We start from the raw sequence: 21,035 nt of genomic DNA, 5'->3' as shown, positions 1-21,035 counted from the left end.
ACAAAACATGTTTTACCACTTCATATTATGACCACTGAAATACATTGCATTGGTAGGTTACCAGATAATCAATTCATAACATATTTGCTGTCTCTTTTTTTACATATTTGTTTTTCTCTTTTGAATTTAGTCTTTAACCATTTTCCATGCGTGGTAAATAACATTAACAATTCAAGAAAAGGAATAAAAGTGAAATACACCTGTACATGCCTGCTGTAAATATCAATGACTACTAAATAGTAGATAAACATGGGGAAACAACATTTGTTTATCTAAACAAGTCCGAAAATGGTTGGAATTCTTTAAAGGATTCAATGGAATGAACGTCTCTATGATTTCAGTTGATTATTAAGTACTTTTTCGTCTAAGAATCGGGAAAAATGTATATAAGGCGTAGCACATACAGGAAAAAAAAACGCAGAGATTTTATTGCATTGACCAATTAATTATACATGATAACCACGAGAAATAACCATGAAAGTGTTTGTAATTTTTTTAAAGATATTGATAGGTCAAATTTAGCTGAAATGCACTACGGAAAATTTTCCCACACTCTTTCTCTATATAAACAGTTAACAAATATTTACGTCACAGATGCTTCAGAATGAAATTAAATACAGTCCCTGTATAAGATAAACTTTCCACTTGCCCATACCTCATTGCCCCATCCCCCGTTCCCTATTGCCCCATACCCCATTCCCCATAGCCCCATTCCCCATTGCTCCATCCCCCATTGCATCGACTTATTTTCCGTTGTCCAATGCCTTCTCCCATTCCGAAAAGAAAAAAAAAGTAAAGTAAATGTTTTATCAAACACATATAATGCATTAGGATGTAGAAAGTTTTGTGCAATCAATATTAATTTTAGAATCTCGCCGTAATATTTGTTTGAAAACTATCGATCCCACTCATTGTCAGTGTCTGATAATATTGCAGATTTATGTGAATTAATATAGCTGTAAGACTTTCCCTCTTGAAATAAGACGGATAAATAATCTAAAAACAAACTCATATGTGAAGCAAGGGAATCAGGCTGTCGTTTATGACACCACAATACCATTTTCTCCAAACATATTCATATTGGATATTGGTGGACTTTTTTCAAGAATGAAATATAATGTTTGTTTGTTTGCCTGAAAGAGTAATCAAGGAAACCAAGGTTATAGTGGTATTCAAAAGAATATAATCCAGGCACAAAAACCAGACATGGAAAACAGATATACACAACAAAGAACATTTTTGCTTGTTGTGTACTAATGTTAGTAAATCCGCGCACGGTGGCAACTTTATTAGAGAAGCTAAAACTATTGGAAGCCAATCGCAATGTAATTGAAAGAACATCAGTAGCCCAAGCATGAGGACTGGGATATCAACTTACAAACAGGTCTAGAAGTAAACAAATCTATTTCTGCTACAAAAAATATTAAACAAATGAGTCATATTTTTCTAAATATTGAAGCTTCAGTCTCCACTCTGAGGTATCTTTCAAACACCTTGATAAATTATCAGGTACCACTTTTTCCTTTCCTGGAAAATATACTGCAGATATAAATAGTTTCTTTTATTTATACATCAAAATCAAATGTATTTAGTAATTTCTAACACAGATAACACTGAACCACCTTGATTATTTATATAGTACCTGTAGAACTATCTGATTTTATTTGGATATGAACTCCATTCATATGTTAACACAGAGAAATCAGACCAAATAAAACAGTTTTTAGTTCGAATACATTTAAATGCATTCATTTTCTACTCTTGTCGATTCCAGCGACCTTGAGTAGAAAACGACTTTCCAAAAACACCCCAGCCATCCATGGATGCATCGGAGTGCAGATAATGACTAGAAGACTCTCTTTTTATAGCTCTATCATTTTCTAATTAAATGTTGTCTAGCCACCATTGCATTTTGTCTTTACTCCTATCAGTTAAGGACATAAAAAATGTAATCATTGTTTGAATCTTATAAGGCTTGAGTGTCAACAATATCCAAATACCTATGAAAAAGATGAGCATTTGTTATGGCATACCGGACACTAGAATATAACCCTATAAGCTTTGCTACATCTCTTATTAACACTTTTGAATTCCTTAAAATCAATGTTGACATTTCAATAATTTTCTGTATCTTATCATTTGGTAGAAAAACTTTGAACAGAATTGAATCAATAATATATCCTAAAAAGATAATTATCTGAGGTATAATAAAATCCGATTTTCCATAATTGATATGAGCGCCAACAGGTTCAATAAATGATTTGACCTACCCTGTAATTTGGACACTACATCCATAACCACCTGCCTGTACCAATGAGTCATCTATGTAAGAGAGTAATCAAGGGAACTTTGAGCACTGTAGTGAAAACGCGAGACGAAGATGCCTGGCCAAAAAGAAGACATTGGAAAAGTTAAAGCTCATCATTCAAAATAAATTTTAAAAATTTTCTAGCAGTCTCATCTATTGCAATCGAAAAAAAGGTGTCAATTAAATCTAAAGAAGTAAAATAACTGTCCCTTTTTATTCCTTTAAGGATAACATCTAAATTCTCTTGTTTAAAATGATAAGAGACAAACTCATTTGTTTTTTTTTTCAAATTTATAACTGGTCTGTACTTTCAATTTTTTTACCAAAAAAATATTAAAAATAAATTAATTTTCTTCTTGAAGTACCTCATGATTGTTCCTTTACTCAACATGTCATTTACCTCTTTCTGAATCGAAACTTTTTCAGCATCATTTGAATTGGGAGGCACAGTTTTAGTTTGATGTGGACATTTTTCAAACTCAATTTTATATTCTTTTACAGTTGATAACACCCATTTATCAGTTCTTCAAATTACCTGTTGTATTTTTACACTTGATACATTTTCTCACCTTTAAAACTTTTTCTTTTGACTGCATGTAAACCTGCTTTGGCCTCTGTCTCTTGCGAATTGTGTTCTTTGACTGATAATTTTGACGGCATTCGTCTCTTCTTCTTAACAAAAAACTGTTCTGCTGCTGTGTATGATATTGACCATATCCTCTGCCTCTTACTCTTACACTTGAGATATTTTTGTTTAACTTTTTTGCCTCATTAATATGATTCAATTTCTTTCCTATATCATCTCCAAAAAGATTGATACCTATTTCTTCATTGTGGTTGCAGAACTGATGAAACTTTTTTTTTTATCTTTGAATGGTTTAAGACTCATCTTCCTTGTGACAGAAAGTTCCAAATGAACATTAAAAATAATAGTAATAGCTTTAGACACATTATCTCTCATCTGTTTAATATCTCCAGTTTTTGATTTGAGATTTTCAGTTTTCATTAACACTGGTATCATACCATACACTTAAAGTTTCTGTATAGTCTGGAGACCCAAGTCAGCTGACCTAGACCTTCTCTCTAGGTATTGCTACACTTCAGGGGTTAACAGAAGGTACTACGAGACTATTACAATTTGAAAATATCTTCAAATACTTAGTAATGGGAGCGATGTCAGCTTTCCTTTCACAAAAATTCTCACTCTCTAGAAATAGAATCACTGGTATTCTGTCCAAATTTATCATCCCCTTTAAAAAATCACGGGAAGTTCGTAATCGAAATAATTTTCATCTGGATCAAAAACCACCTGTTCTGTTCTGTTTCATCACTAAAAATATTAAAATTCTGAGTATGATCTGGCTCGTCATCATAAGAGGAGTCATTATCAACAAAATAATTCATTTGTGTTACAGCTTCTTGTCCTCAATTTTCTCGAACGTACTTATTTTTTCCTTCGAATTTCTGACAAATGTAGTCTTTAAAGTATCTGTCAACCAATCAATTAGTGATGTTAATAAATCGGCTTGTTCTATTTGAGTTTATGTGTTTTTGTTCGAAACACTTCTAGGTTGTGAGGCTGACCACATCTCTACTACTGATGAAGCTTTCCCATCTTTTTTATTATTTTCGACCTCCCTTTTTCTAGCACTGGCTGCTTTTCCCTCAGAAGTGTTTTTTACACTTTTTAACATAGACTTTATCTGTCGATTTCTCACCTTCTGTGACATCAGTTACAACCGGTGTGGCCTCCATTTGAATATTATCACTGAACTTTTAAATCGTTGCAACTTCCGTTGCAGTGTTCGATTTTCGTGACTGGTGTGAAAAGCCAGAAATTAATTTCAGAATTTCCTAATCATCATTAACATTATTTCCATCGGAACTTTCAGTTAAATTACCACGACGTGACATAGATTTATTTAACACTGTCAATTGAACGGTTTGTATGACATATCAAGATAAAACTACAAAATATATGTTTACGTTTATACTATTAATTTGATTTAATTACCATTGATTGGAATACACTGACAACTGAACAACTTTATGTAAAGGTGACCTGCATACTGGTCATAGGTAATGTGTTTTATTACAGGATTAAACTGCATATTGGATATCATAATATGAAATATTGAGTGTAAAGGTTTGGGTATTACTGTAAAATATGAGCCTTTTCAACATGCATTTTTGCTTTCAAAGTTGTGCATATTTGTTTAATTGCGTTTAAACTAACATTCTTCTTTTGTTCATAAATATATCATTTCGTAGTATATGACTCCTCAATTTCAATAGATTTGAATTCATTTTATTTGATGGTTCATTTTCCATGAAGGCAATAATCCTTCAAACAAAGTTCAAAGCATCCTTTCAAATGATTGTAGATGTGTGATTACTCTTAATGTTTCAAGCATGTTCTTTATAATATAAGGGTTTTCCGTGGATAAGCTCGTTTAAGCTCTTCCATTTGGTAAAGGTTAGTAAAAATAAACACTTTCATTTTCAGAGAACCGAACAATAGAAAAGGTTTTAATAAAGATTTGATATTTGAGCATATCACACGACACAACCTTACAATTTTTGTACCAAAGAGTAAATTAGAAACGTTAACTTATTAAATTTCAAATGATATAAGGAAAATCCTTATAGAAGCTTATTGATACTGCATTTATGACACAAATAGCTCGAATGGCAAAAAAAGCATGCTGCAATTGGCTTAATTATCCTTTGCCCAATTTTGCATTCAATGATATTACTCTTCATAAATGAAAGTTTGTAGCACGTGTAGCCCTGTATTATTCAATTAGTTTTTTTTAAAGGAAGTATGATGACATTTATACAGCAGAATAAACGAATTCAAATCCACAGGTACAAATAAAAGCAACAACGTACAATGGAAATTCATCTTACTTCACCTGAAAACAATAGTTTGTAGATACTATTAATCTTCCAAGCAGCAATGCTAATATAAAAATAAAAAGTCGAGGTGTAAGTGTAAAGACATCGCCAGGATACACTAAACCTTAACAAGCTAGACAACATTCTTGTTCAAAACCATTAAATGTAAACAATGAAACTCTACAAATGAATATAAGCAGCATCCTCATAAAGGCTTATACCAGATCTATAAAGTTCTGATTGATGTGTATTGGTTTTTATGTGTTTACCACAGCATGTTTTGATGACCATAACAAGGATCCTGGGAGAATCCTACAAAGAATATATATACGACACCTTAGAAGACTAATTAAGAAATAAATCACGAAACACTAGTTTATCATTAATTTACTAATATTTTTGGTAAATACCGATAAATTGTCAGTCCATAGTGAATTAATGACAAACTCGAGTTTCTGTGATTAATTTTGTTTTTAATAGGACAACATTTTCGTGACCTTTAATAATAAACTTACACTCCAATATTTGTCATTTTTTGGCTGTACACTTTTCGTATTGTCTCTTGAAATGGTCGTTTATCAGTGAAAATAAGAACTAGTCCTTTGTATTATATATTATGAAGGAAAGAGTGAATTACTGTGAAAGTACTATTATTCGTGGTACCAATTTTCGTAGTTTTCTTAGGCAGGAAATTTCACGAAATTTAATTCCCAACGAATAGTAGATTTCCATTGATGTGTGTACTGAAAACCTCAAAACCACAAATTCAGGAATCCATGAACTTCTGGTTCTTCCCTGATCCACGTATTAAAGTACTTTTACAGAAAGTAGAAGGATGTTAGATATGACAATAGTTGTTTGCATAATAATGTCGCGGTGTACTTAATATGGACATGTACAATGTTTCATTCATCGACGATTGTTTTTGTCTGTTTTCGTACATGATTACGCGCGTGGCCATGCTACCGTGTACGTGTGTAAGTGATTTTTCAGGAATATAATATAACTTTTCTAAAACATAAAGTTTAATATTTTTGATGAAATATGTGTTTGATGTTTATTCATGAAATGAATGAAAACATCTGTTACACATCAACATGTTTCGTGCGTTTGTTTATATCATTCAAGTATTCACACACACATTAGCCACACCCAATATCGTTTTGCTCATATACCAATCGAAAATTAACCACAATTGTGGTCTCAAAGCCTTTTAAGGACTTCATACATAATTGTAGCAGAATGAATGATAAAACAAATGAACGGAACCAACAAATAAACACGCCATACTGTTCAATCATTTATACAGCTGGTGGAATACCTAAATATACACCATATAGACAAGCTGGGATATCCACTTAAAAGTTTCAGTTAGTGAAAAAAAAGCTCAGAATATATTGAAGAATGCAATTATCATCAAAAGTTTTAGTTTCATATTTCCAGCAAACTTGATTTGGAGTAGTGACAATAAGTACTACAAAGACAAAATGTGATGTCATACAATGTCTATGTTTATGTGGGAATGCATTTAGGGGACTAATATCTCTATTTGTAAAATAAGGTTCAAAGAATAATCAAATAATTGAAATTGGTAACCTTTATCAACAAACCTGTTCAGGGCAGACAATACGCCCGCGGTTTTTGTTTGGAAGAATGTGCGTTTCACAAGTTTTTTTTCTTTCTTTTTTTTCAGTCATCTGCTTCCACTCCACTTTTATCATGGACGATACATTTTTTTTTATTTTAAAGAGACTTTTACGTTCTCTCATGTGCATGTAAATTACACACCCATTTTCCATACCCTCATAGATCGGCGCAACAACTGCCCTTTGTAATCTCTAACCATTAACAATCACATCATACTTATATAATGATAGTTACCGGTATACCACTTAACACTTTTGTCCTTGCAATATACATAAACGGGTGTCCAACGTTTTATAAACGCACTCATAACAACTTTGTGTCAGTGTCGAGAACAAAACGCAATTAAAGCTAAAGAAACTTTCCAGAAACGAGCAAATGCCATCACTTTCTCTTATTGTTATCAAGTATTCGTTTGGTTTCGTCAAGCATGTTCGTTTATGTTTAAATATTAGGAACGGTCTGCTACATTTCAAACGAATTTATTGAAAAGGTAGACAACAAAGCAATACCTTCTATATCAGTATACCCTTTGGTCCCAGCAAGGTGAGTGTATGTTTTTCATCATATCTTTCATTGATGAAAAATCCGTATATGTTACATTGTAAATGGAAGGCTATTCAAAAATCTTGTTCGTTTTCAATGTTTGGTATGCACTAGCGTCGATACAGTGAACTATCTTTGAATATATACTCATGGATTGTTGTGTTTTCTACGTGTATAAACCTTTATAGAGGCATTGATTCCAAATTTATTTGTAAATTCACCATCGTAGTATGAACGTGCATAATACTGTATTGAATTAAAAGAATCACATAAATTAAAAGGGGAGGGAGTAAAAGACCTTACCAAACTTATCATCATTTATACAATAATACATATAACGAAAATAGGTATGGTGTGTATGTTGAAGAGACAACAACCTCACCGGGATGAAAATATCAACCAATGCATTTTTTTCATTTATCGTGGAATTTGCAGTAAGATAGGAAAATGGCACCCACAACTCGATATTTAATTATTGTTGAAATATGTAAATACATATAATAGTCAAATGTCTGTAAAATCTCTTCAGTGTTTAACGATTGAAAATTAACAAATAGCAATAGTTGTGAATTATTACCGACACACGCGCAAAGCCTTCAATTCTATGTAACAATTAAACATGCTGATTCAGCAAAATTGCAATTACACTAAAATTGCAACATATCAGAACCTAAACTTTAATATCACCGTAGAATAAAATTGTCTGTTTCTTATAATTTAGACAGGTGCAAGATATGTGGTGCTTTTACAATATTTCACTAGCGAAGGTGTAAGCGCGTGTCTACACACTTCAAAATACTTTGATGAAGACACGTTGATCCCGATTTCATCCGGACATCATTGCATATGAACAGACAGGAGTGCGCGCAAGAGGAAGGGCTTTCTTTTTCCTGTTTACTTTTCAATATTTCTTTCATTATTTGATAAGATTCGCAAAAATCGTATTTTTTCTTTAAACCTTACATCCACAGTCATATTAATTTAATCCAGGTTCGTACCTCTTCAATATTTTTTATTGTTTTTAAAATTGACGTTAAAAGAGTTTGTATGTCGCAAAACAGAACGTTATTTTGGAAGCGTCAAAACTGCGCTTTGTGACATATTTGTTAGACACGGTTTTACATATATATACACTCCTTGAGGCGTTTAGGTTTCCTCAAGCACGAAACCTAAACGATCGCCAAACGCTCACCAAACGCACGATAAACGAACTCTTCTATCATGCGTTTAAACGAACACTCCTATCGAGCATTTAAACGTACGATAAACGAACGCTTTTATCGTGCGTTGAAATGAACGCTTCTAACGTGCGTTTATCGTGCGTTTAAACGAACGCAAAACGACGTGTAAACACACAATAAACGATGCACGAACGAAATGGGAAACGTGGACGTCTCACGGAGTGTTTAACCCATTTGTTAAGCCAAAGAAAAAAATGATAAATGATAAAATCATAGAGGATTAAAACTTTTTTTGGTATATGAAGAAATCTACTTAACACCATTTCCCTTTTTGAACAATTCCGTCGAATTTCACATGCTGTACGCGTGAATAAATAAAATACCAATTCTAGATGTTGTGACATTTTGGTCAGACACAGACAAAATGCTGCGCTAAGATACATGTTTCACCAAGTACCATTATTTTTAGAATATACTAACTGCAGCTTATATACATGTAAATCTCAAAAGTTCATAGTTATAAGTTCACTCAAAGCTAACAAAAGAAGCTTTTGATAAAGACTGGCTAGCACGCAAAGTGAAGAAAACGTTGGGAAAAAGACAACGTGACATCACAACATACGTGCGTAATTATCTACTATTAGACAATAAAACTCATTATTTTTAGAATATACATGATATTCTGAATAATTATATAGTCTTTTAAGCGAGAATATACTTTGGTAAAAAATACTATTCGTTGTTATATTTTACAACCGTAAGCAAGAAAGTAGCCAATGGCCAAACGTCGAAAAGATTAAGATTTGTGATATAATTGAAATACGGACAAGAAGGCTTTTAACAAAAAGAGTGAGAACATTTTATATATGTTCATTGTGGTAAGGTAATAAATTATCAAAATATTTAATAAAAGACCCGATTAAAAAAAAGCTTTTCGCATAATTTAAAGACAAAAATGTCAACATTTTGTCTTCAAATAGATTTATTTCTATTATTGCATTGTCCACATCAAAGGGGAGACATTTGTAATATTGTAATACGCTTATTATTACGTCCTGAAAAACACAAAACAAAAGTTTGTCTAATGCAAATACATCAAGAAACAACTTAGATATATTGGTGAAATGTGAAGCAGGCATTTCTTAATGTTATCCGTCCACATATGAAAATGGATGTTGTTGTGATCGACTATTGTTTTCATCCACAATTAATGGCATCTTTCAAAGATTTATGATTACAATCCTAAAACAATAACCATTTTCGAACATTTTAATATTCTATATTTCCTTTGATAACTCCACACTCTAACAGCAACATTTAAGTTTTCCTAACCAGCCCCCGGTTCAGTCGTATGTGACACCAACAACGTATGCAACGTTATAACAAATGGCAGTGGGTCAATTGTATAATAGGATGGGGATATATATATAACAAGGACTGTGCACATATTTAAATCATACGCATGTATTTGCATAACTCTTTGACGAAAAACACGGCATTTTCGTAATTATTCAACTTGCCTATAGCCTAATGGGTTTGATCATAACGTATCTTATTTAAAAATTGTGTTGTTTGATATATATATCAATGCAGAATAAAAAAAACTGTTCATAATATCATGTCTGTATTGAACATTGGCATTTTTCAGTCTTAAATGTTATTTTACGTTTGCTTGTGTGTGTTTTTTTTAACTCACACTATTATTTATTATACTCCGATTTATTATAATAGTACCGTATGTGTCACAAGGACCAGTGTATATATGTATGTTAAGTGTTGTATTTTTTCTTTACTACATTTCTCGCTACTTTTTTTCAAAATGTTTAAATGAAATGTCTCAAAAAGCCTTTTTTTTAAATAAATGTGTTAATGATATATATTTTTTACTTGTCCTGAAACACCATTTAATTTGAAGCAAATCATTCAATTAGTTCTAATCTGTTTTATGTGTTTATTTCACTTAATCGTACTGGCCATAGTCTATAATAAAACGTACACAATAAAATGTTCGATGTAGTTCAGTAAAGGTATACATCTGTACTCTAAACGAACTTACGAGAAAAAGTATTATATGCATATCTGATACGATGTGTATCTTGGAACAAATGTGTCCTGATCCTTTAAAAGAATACACAACACAAAATTGGTGAAACTATTTTTTTCATCAATGAAATTAGTTGAAAACAAAATAAAATGGCGATTTTCATGAACATAGAAAAATACAAAGGGACATAATCATAAAGTATACCAAAGCAAAGGTCTCGATATTCACTAGTACATCAAATGGTCACCCTACTAAGTAGTACTTATACATACTTATTCTTGAATAATGCATTGTAAATGGATTATCTGAGTATGTATTGTTCAAATGTGGTCAAAATAAAACTCAGATTGTATACTTTAAAAATCATACGCTTAAGTCACTACCAAAGTATGAATATTGTGTACAAGTGTGAGTAATTGCCTCCGTTGTATAAGTTGGGACAACAATGTTGGAACTTTACAGTATTACCATACAATAATGGTTGAAATGTTTTAATAACCAAAAAGTCAGTCTCTGTTCTTGGCTTTTTAAGGCAACTAAAAAAATCAATGTAAATTAATTCAGTACATAAGGACTTTGATTTTTCTTTTTCAATGACGATTGAAAATTATTAGTACATGTTTATTTATCGTTATATTCTCGCCAGGCTTTTGCTTAATGTTAGGCGATACATAGGCTTGTTTTGTATTTAACGATCGTAAGTAGTGATTTGTTTTCTACTATTAAAAATATGGTCATCGGCAATTTAGGTTCCTATATATAAATGTAAGGTATACAGTCACCTAAACAAATGTAGCGGGAGTATATTTTAAAAGACAGCTTTCGGAACCTAACACATTTATGGATGTATCAACAATATATATATGTATTGTCCTATGAGAAGAGTTAACGTGTCTCTGTTTTAGAGATGTCAATGCTTATTATCAAACGATTCGGAAACGGTGACTACATATTACCATTTTTGTACACATTGACGAATGAGGAGCGAGGTTACGAAAAAGTAATACTGTAGGTACTCCAACAGAAAAAAAAGTTCTAATTAAATAATCTTTACCGTAAAAAATGGTAGCTATCTGTAAGAAAGGAAACAAAAATACAAAGAAATTAAACCAAATTTAAAACTTCATATTCTTTATTTTCCTGATCCAGTTTATTCCGCTTAACTTTTAAATTACAGCGCTTTCAGCAATTATTACGTAGCCTGTTTCAAACAGACTAACTATTTGTCATGCAACTGTATAAGCATTCATGGAATAATATGAAGCTTTGGATAAAGGAAATGAAGGTTTATAACTAAAAGCAGCTCAGAATTAACCCTTGAGCACGAGACAATAATTCCCAATTATCACATTTTCATTACATAAATCCTGGTTGTTGGAGTACTTTAGAAAATTCGTTATCCATTTTTCTTCGTTCTTCTTTTTTAGATGAGTTTTATTCATTAAAAACGTTATCAACGTGTCCACAAATTTTCAAAGAGAGAGGTTATATCAAGTTACCAAAATCCATAAACACACGACTAATGAAATTCGTTGTATAAGAATATAGTTGTAAACCAAAGTAAGTCTCTAAAACATTCCATTTTTGGGACGTGTGTGCGTGTGTGTGTGTGTGTGTGTGTGCGCGCTAAATTTTAATATTTTGTATTTAAGGATTTCCTTTCATTTTGTCTACTTGCATTTATTTACTTATTAACAAAAACGTTCAATTCTTAAACAAACATATACACCACTGACCAATTTCCGCCTCTCGTATCTTTATCAGAAAGTATAACTAAGCACAATTACACGTAGTGTATTGGTTTGAAATAGCTTACATTCTAAAGGAAGTTGACAAATTTAAAAGAAATTAATAACCAATCCTTACATTGATTTATGTTATGATTTATGTTACCACATAGATGTAGTGAAAATGGCGTTTGTAAAAGAAATATATAGCACTTGTATTTTTTTACAATGCACTGGCCACAAATATTTTACCGACCTGAATTTGATTCACTTATAGATAATGAATTTGTAACAGTTACTAGTCCTTTTTTGCTATCAAATTACCAAATCGAAATATTATTATTCTTGAAATTACCGACTTGAAATGTATTATGCATAGTCATTCATTGCACTATAAAGCTTTTACCTGGAACGGGGAACCGTTTCATTGACACAGTGAAGTTATTGATGTTCATACATCGTGTAATACATTTGTGAACTTTCAACGTTTTATTCTAAAGTTTTATCAGCAGTTCATATTTCATCTGATGTTTTTTTGTGCTGTTTGCGTTTAGATTTACCATAAGGCATGGAATGCGTAATACTACTAATTGAACAATTTGTTTGTGATGCTTAATAACTAAATTCAGCTTCTTCTCCTTCTAATTTTGTGACGATAATGAGATTAAATACTCTCCCCCTTTTTTTTCTAGTTGTCTTGTACTGATGCCCATCAGTTGATTTGATTGTGACTGTTCGTTCATTGCAAATGTTATACAAGATCTGCCTTATGATACTGGTAAATAAAGCTGACCTTTAAACAATGTGTTTGGTAAGAGTAATCAAGGGAACCAAGGTTATAGCGGTAATCAAAAAATGTAACCCAGGGACAAAAACCAGACATGGAAAACAGACATACACAACAAAGAACATTAAATAACTAAAATCATACATACAAAGTAACAAAAGTAAAAGAGCAACTCGGACTCCACCAAAAACTGGGAGCATGAAATAACATCATATAACTCGCTTTAGTGCAACAAGTAATAAACACATCTCGTTTTGATTTTATTGAAAATTTGATTTTTTCTAAATAATTGGGACAATAAAGTTAATACATATTGAAAAAATGCAACAATTTTTTTCATATTTTTATACACATATCTATATCCATTTGGATGTGTTTTTTTTTTTTTTGTGTCTCAGGTGCAATTGTTGTCTTTTCTCTTTACGTCAATCATTGTTAATCAAACATTTACCAAGCGGCATTAGATTTAGTAATGTGTTAGATATTTGGATTTGCTTAACTTGTTATAAATGTATTTAGTTTGAAATATTGTCTATCAAAGTGACATTAAGACCACAAGACTGATTTGATTGTTATAGATTTGGAACAGTTATTTAAATGTACATATTTTGAATCACCCGTCCCAGAAATATACAAACTTTTGTTTATATTTATCAATAAAATAAAAGATATATAGATTAAAAGTATTCACTAATACTTATATTCACTAGTTGTTAAAAAAATAAATTTGACAAAAAACAAAAAAAAAACAAAAAAAAAACAACCAAAATCATACAAATCGGGTCAATACACGAACTACAACAACACAAATCTGTCATAAGTAATTTCATGTTATGTTTATTTACTATTTTAATTTTTTTTTCATTAAATTTAATAATATTAATTGGTATAGACAAAAGGTGTCTATTTTTCAAACATTTGTTTTCTTGTACAATAAACAAAACAAATTATCTTTGAAGTATTAACACATTCGTTATTACAAAACATTAATCACTAGCTCGGTCAACAAAAACAATCTGTAACTTAATAGATTAAAAGAACATGAAATAGTCTTCTTACAGAAAAATGAGTATTCTTTTTATTTCGGATATAAAAATATAAACAACAATGTTGTGTAATTACACGGACACAAAATATAAGGGAAAAAAATTGAAAAAAAAAGTATTATATATATATATTACTTATTTATATCTTTATCTGTTTCTCCAAAATCTCATATGAATAATCAACATAATACAAAGTCTTTTTTTTCTGACCGATTAATCAATGTAAGCAAGATTGACTCCACAATGTTTAACTCAGTGTGACAATAAGTGAAATAAACTCAATGTATTTTATTTGATTGTCAATTGTAATTTCCTAAATAAAAGAAGACAGAAATATATATAATAACACGGAACGAGGTCCATTATCCCAATAACACACATCACTATTATACTACACACATATATACAATGTTTGAATCATCTGATACTGGTAACATTTAAACATTTAAATGATCACTGATCTACTGCTTTGTTTTTCCTTTATTCTCGTATATTCTACTGCTTTGTTTTACCTTTTTTTCTCGTATATAATCATGCCATGTTCTTTTCCTAAAACAAGATAAGGATCAATTATTAGCAAAATATAATACGTATCAAAACAAAGGAATGTAAATAAAAGATATTTGTTTTACTTGTCTAAAAAAAGTCTTGTTAGAGGAAATAATTCAAACAGTTCAGATCTGTTATACGTGTTCATTTCACCTAATCTTAGTTGGTCTATAACCAAATGTACTCAATAAAGCATTCATTGTATACACATAGTTCAGTAAAGCTACACATCTGTTTCGTTAACGAACTTACCCACACTTTTTACAATCCCTAAAATGGTCAATAAAACGAGATATTACATGTATATCTAATACTATGCGTATCTGGGAACAAATATGTACTGATCATTTAAGATAAATACACAACACGATATTTGAAGGTAAAAAGAAACACTACGTATAAAACTAAATTATAAACAAATAACATATCACATACGAATTATAAAAAGTACTTGCAGGGCGTTAAGATACTTGTCACTTGTACTTGTACTTGATATTTTTCGTTTCTTGTTTAATGGAAGTTTTAACAAATATACCAATAAGGAAAATACGATAAATATACCATGTATCGATAGATTAATACTTCTCCAAAAACATAAACAAGCGAAACTGACATTAAATGTTAATTAATTTTTATTACAGTGCGTAAAAATGATGATAAACGACAATTTATAAAAAAAAAATGCTAAATTAGACAATTTGTCCAATAAACATATATATGTCCATTTATGTATCACTATATTCCAATATGAAGTAATAAACTAATACTGACAAATACATATTGTGTTTTGTCCAAAATCGACTAAACATGTAGAAATGTGTAAACATACGAATTTATATACATTTATAATTTTCTATGTTAGGAAATGTGCAATTACACTGCTGCAAAAGTAAAGGGGCAATATGTTATGACTTACAATATCAACATTACAACTATTCAAAACGACGTAGTAAAAAATTATAATAATGAGACAATGATTGTTTTGTTGCATTACTTCATTTATATATTGACAAGCAAAGGGCGCTTGTCCTACCGGTGCACCTAGTCCATGCTCCCAGTTTTTAGTGGAGTCCGAGTTGCTCATTTGCTTTTTTTACTTTGTATGTATGATTTTATTTACTGTATGTTCTTTGTTGTGTATGTCTGTTTTCCATGTCGGGTCTTTGTCCCTGGATTACATTATTTTGATTACCACTATAACCTTGGTTCCCTTGATTACTCCTTCTACAGAAAAAAAAATTTAAAGAAAAAAAATGAAATTTCTGATATTTCACCAAAAGGACTCCATTTAAAGTAGAATGTTAGTTTCAGTTCACTTTTAACTAATATTTCATAATAAGTTCATCCCTGTTATAAGTGTGTTTTTAAATTAGTCTAATTGAACATTTACAAATTGTACGCAACTATATAATGATTTTAATAGTATTACATGTATGAATATAAACATTAAACTAATATAGAACGTTGTAGTAAATATTTAAACAAATCAGTAAGATGTTGTTCCATTACAACAAGGTTTAAAGGAAATGCCTACCTCAGAAACAGTCCTTTGAGGTATTGTCAGTCTATACTGTCAAATGGAGATCTCAAAATAATAGGAATTTTCAATAGAGAATTTTGGAGGAGGGCAATAGTTTGTTTTATTACTTTTTTATTTTAATTTTTATAATAAAACTACATGTATTAACATACACTCATTTGAAAGCTTAAAAAAGGATCAGATATTTACATTTGACTAAATGAATATCGGAGATTTTATACCAAAATCTGCTCTTATTAAAGTTTTTTTAAGGGGCTTGAAATACATATTTTCCTAATATTTATTTGAGATACTTTACTTTTAATTTATAATAGTGGTTTTTTTTTTGTGATCAGACCGAGATGCATGATCAGAAAATCATTACGATTTAAAGTGACATAAAAATAAAACTGCATCTACTCCATCTCATGTTTCATCCACAGTGTAAATTATCAAATGTTGGCTGAACTGTTTGTCAATCCAAATTATGGCTTTTTGTGTCAAACCGGTGTGTAGTATTCAGTTATATATTGTCATTACAGTGTTTTACTATTACTGTAAAGACTATCCAAGAGGGACAAAAAAGTAAAAAATGAAAAACATATTACACTACGACAGATATGTGACCGCAAGTTACATTATGACTTTCAGTCCTTAGGAAAAAAAAAGACGAATTACGATACATAGAGAAATTAAGATTAAATGCAAAACATACTAGTAGGAACAATAATTTATATTTGTAGAGAAAAGGTAATCCGTATGCGTTGTATAAATATTGTTCAGTGAGTTCATTATTTACCGCAAGCAACACATGCAATACAGAGAAAAATATAAGGTTTTCAACCATTGGGTTAGTCATACAAATGTCTGTTGTGTATGGGATATACTGTTTTTAGATACATGTATATAAACACATAGAGAAAAATACATTTCTAATTTGTAAAGCAGATAAGATGTAGACTTTTTTTCATTTTACTGTGAAATTCCCCACGATTTTTTCAGGATACATTGTCCCATTCAACTCCTAAATATCGTAACGTTATATGAACTGGATATGTAAATTTAAAAGAAAGAAATAGTAGATTTCTGTTTTAACTTATATTAAATATTGTTACATGAAGGTTAACCGTCCAGGTTGAAATATTGTTGTTTTTCTCTCATTTTATGACCTCTTAATTTCTACATGTATACACAAATACACAAGTATATCACACACATATCATCCTTTATTGCATTTCGGCTTATTTGATATCCTCTAATACATTTAGTAAGATTCAAGAATTCCAATGTTTTACGTGTACACATTGAGCAGAAATAATATATGAGTAGATGATTTCCATGGAATCAAGTCCACTGAGGACAGCAAAATATACCTTCAGGTGGGTAAGGTAAATACCATAAGTTGTCCTCTATGGCAAGGAGTTTGCACACATAGTATTTTCTGTTATTTTAGATATCAAATGTAAGTTTTTGCAAATATTAGGCAAAATGAAAAAAAAAAACAAAAACAAAAAACAAAAAACAAAACAAAAAACAAAAACAAACAAAAACAAAAAAAACAAAAACAAAAAAAACAAAAATTATGTTATTAATTATAATTGCTTTATAATTATAATGAAAATTATGGCCCCCTTTAAGTAAGTGTTATATTCCTGTATTCCTTTAATGATGATGCTGTATTTAGTACTATGGTGAAGTGTGTGTGTGTGTGTGGGGGGGGGGAGTATGTAAAAATCACTATCAAAGTTTGAATTAATTTTTTTTTATTTTTGTATGGAGTAAAATACCTCAATTGTGGCATATTGTTCATCTACTCCAAATATATATGATTATACCTCGTGCTTCTTTATAAAACAAATCCTCAAGAAATTTCAAATTTTACATGTATAATCATGCAATGTCTTAAACATATCACATTTACACTAAATGCAAAGTCGCTGCATACTAAGCGTACCCTGCTATCGCAACCATTCATTTGTGTCCGTCACATGTCAACATATCTGAGGTCGCCAGGCACTTGTTTCAATATCGCCTCTATGTGAACAATTATATGTTTTAGGAAATGCAATAGTCTCCATTTGCCAATCAATTTTCATAAAATCAAAATTAAAAATAAATAAATAAATAAATAAATAAATACATAAATAAATAAATAAAATAACTTATACTATAATTTCTTGTGCAAAGACATTACTATTGACTTTTGATAGGTAAGATATATCTAGGTATTTTCTACACTGTTTGGAATTGATAATTGCATTAAACCTGACACTGCAAGATGAAATAAAAATGGAAATTATTGTCAACATATTCATTTTCCTTGAATGAGTAACTACGACTTTGATGTAATATAAAATCTAGCAGTATTCATATCAATATAACAACAGTTAAATACATCTATTTATAATATTTGAGTTATTAGAATCCTAAACAAAAACCAAAAGAAATTGACATGTAATAACTAGTTTGTAAAATAAAACCAATTGATATCCTGATATATGAATAAAAAAAGGTTAAAAGTAAAAGAAAGTAAGAAAAGAACACGGTTTGATTGGCAAATAAACATTTTCACCAATACATACATAATAGAAAAAAAAAGTCACGGCCTTGAAGTCAATCAAGAGTAATCCAAATGCAAATGTAGATTGAACGATTTCACGTTTTTGTGACAATTAGATCTTGTACTGTAGAATATCAAACCCGTATTTACCTTTAAAAAGGCCGTTAATCAGTTACAGCAAGATGCGTAACGAACGAAGACTAGACTGCACACACTCGCTTTGTTGAAAAAACGTGTACATTCAAATCAGCACAGAAAACCCTTTTACTCTTTACTGTCGTTGTAAAGGATGGACTAAATATGTGATTGCATATATAATTTAAAAATGTGTTAAAATGAATTGCAAATTTCATGTTTATTTGATATCGTATACAGGCAGTTAAACTGATCCAGCTACCATTGCTCCGATTATTGTAAGATGAATGTTTACTCATTATATTGAATATAAATGTAATTGTTTCCAATGACAAGAAATGCAATAAAATTAAGGTAGATAACCATTTGTATGTGTTAAAGTTACAAGGTTAGATGAAGTGCTATATTTATTCGATTTAAAAATGGTAGAAATACACTTAAATGTCTCCGGAAAGTTGCCAGCTCATACAATTAATTATGGTTTATATGCACTTAACTTTATGTCGAGTTTTCCTATTATTTTCAGAAATAATTGCAGACAAAATGCAGCCGTACCACTGCTTGCTTGAAATAAAATCATTTGATTTTTTTCTTATAATCAGTTATGCTTTTATGAGGTGAATTTTTTTAAAATTGTTTTGGAAACGTCTGTTAAAAAATCCAGGTGTATCACATCTTGACTTGCTGGTTGTAGTGCTTTGTATTTAGTTTAGTATTTAGTATTTAGTAAAATGGTTTACATGTTAGTCTTCCACCACAACTGTCATTACATGTTACGGTATCAAGAACAACAGCACGAGGAGACAAATATATATTACTGTATAAAGTATTCAGATTTCAGTTAACCAGTATTATTTATCATTTAAAAAATGTTAATATAATTATATCATTCCATTTGATAACTTGTGGTCAAGCATGTCAGTTTGGATTCAACGAAAAACTACACAAAGGAGTTAACATATTGATTCCCTTCACAACACCGGAAATATGTCCACGTTGTTTAAAGTTATTTCCCATAAAAAACATAATGTAAGATACCAGTTTTAACGTCCTATATTTGACTAATATTACTTAGTGAGATTATCTGTTCACTGTAATCGACTAATTCGTATTCAAATTGAAAGTATTGTTTATAGTTGGTTCCTTATGTGAATAGTTCTAATTATTGGTTAATATAATAAAAAGACACCATCTTACATATAACAAAGAGACAGTAGTTTTGTTCATTTCTACATTAATGCCCTTAAAATGGTTTTAAAAATCCTTGTTATGAACCATTATCTACTTTTCAGTGTGCTGCAAAAAAAAAAAGAAAAAGAAAACAAAAACGAAAAAAAAAACAAAAAAACTACTGAATACCATCGATGCGCAGCCAAAAATTAAATATTCCATGTTTGGTTCATTAGTCAAACATCCGACAAATTAACAAAATGTTAGAGTCATGTTACTATTAGTACATATAACTTTATATATTAAAATTGTGCATGTTATTAAGCTAAATTCCTTTTAATCTGTATGAAGATATAAGGCAAAAGTTGTCAATTATTTACATTTCTTATATCTATTTTTCTAACTAGTTGTGCATATCACACTGTGGATGACATCCCGTCTATGTAGGCTTGCATATCTTCACACGATATCAGTTATGTTTAAAAATCTGAGCTTATGATTATTGTAAATTTCATGTGTCTATGAAGATAATGTGTTCTTCTTTCATCCCAATTATAATACATATCTAATAGTCATCGGAACCATTCCAAATAACAATAACATTGAGAAAAGGAATCTCAAGTACAAACTTCAGCGGTTATTAGCGTAAATTACTTGACCAACAACGAAAAAGATTACATCAGTCCTACCTAGCTGCATTTTTGTTGGATTTTGTTCGTTTGTTTCTTTTTTGTATTGTATTGTTTTGTTTTGTATTCTCTGAATACCCTTTACCTAAGCCATTTTCAGAAAAAGTATTAACGTGAAAGGTCAAGGATTTCAGGGTAAGATCAACTGCCAAGCGAAGCGATGTAATGCAAATTTTGATGAAGATTCCTCCCACCCCCCAAAAAAAATCTTTTAAATAAAATTATTCTTCCC

The 21,035-nt window shown here is 30.5% G+C and overlaps 1 long non-coding RNA gene and 1 pseudogene across 1 annotated transcript; both read right to left on the bottom strand.

Annotated features, from left to right (window-relative positions):
• Nucleotides 1-2,826: 2,826 nt before the first annotated feature.
• Nucleotides 2,827-3,843, bottom strand: LOC148605681 (uncharacterized; annotated as a pseudogene).
• A 9,539-nt stretch (nt 3,844-13,382) lies between these two features.
• Nucleotides 13,383-18,437, bottom strand: LOC148605680 (uncharacterized). Its single transcript, XR_015915878.1, has 2 exons — nt 14,983-18,437; nt 13,383-14,730 (listed from the first exon to the last, which is right to left on the bottom strand). It is a non-coding gene; the product is annotated as an uncharacterized LOC148605680 (long non-coding RNA).
• Between the last annotated feature and the right edge of the window lie 2,598 nt (nt 18,438-21,035).

Source organism: Perna viridis, chromosome 10 (assembly GCF_037379345.1).
Source record: "Perna viridis isolate PV_CMFRI_1.1 ecotype Kerala chromosome 10, ASM3737934v1, whole genome shotgun sequence".
In the NCBI taxonomy this organism is placed as follows: Eukaryota; Metazoa; Mollusca; class Bivalvia; order Mytilida; family Mytilidae; genus Perna; species Perna viridis.
This window is presented reverse-complemented; position numbering and strand designations above follow the sequence as displayed.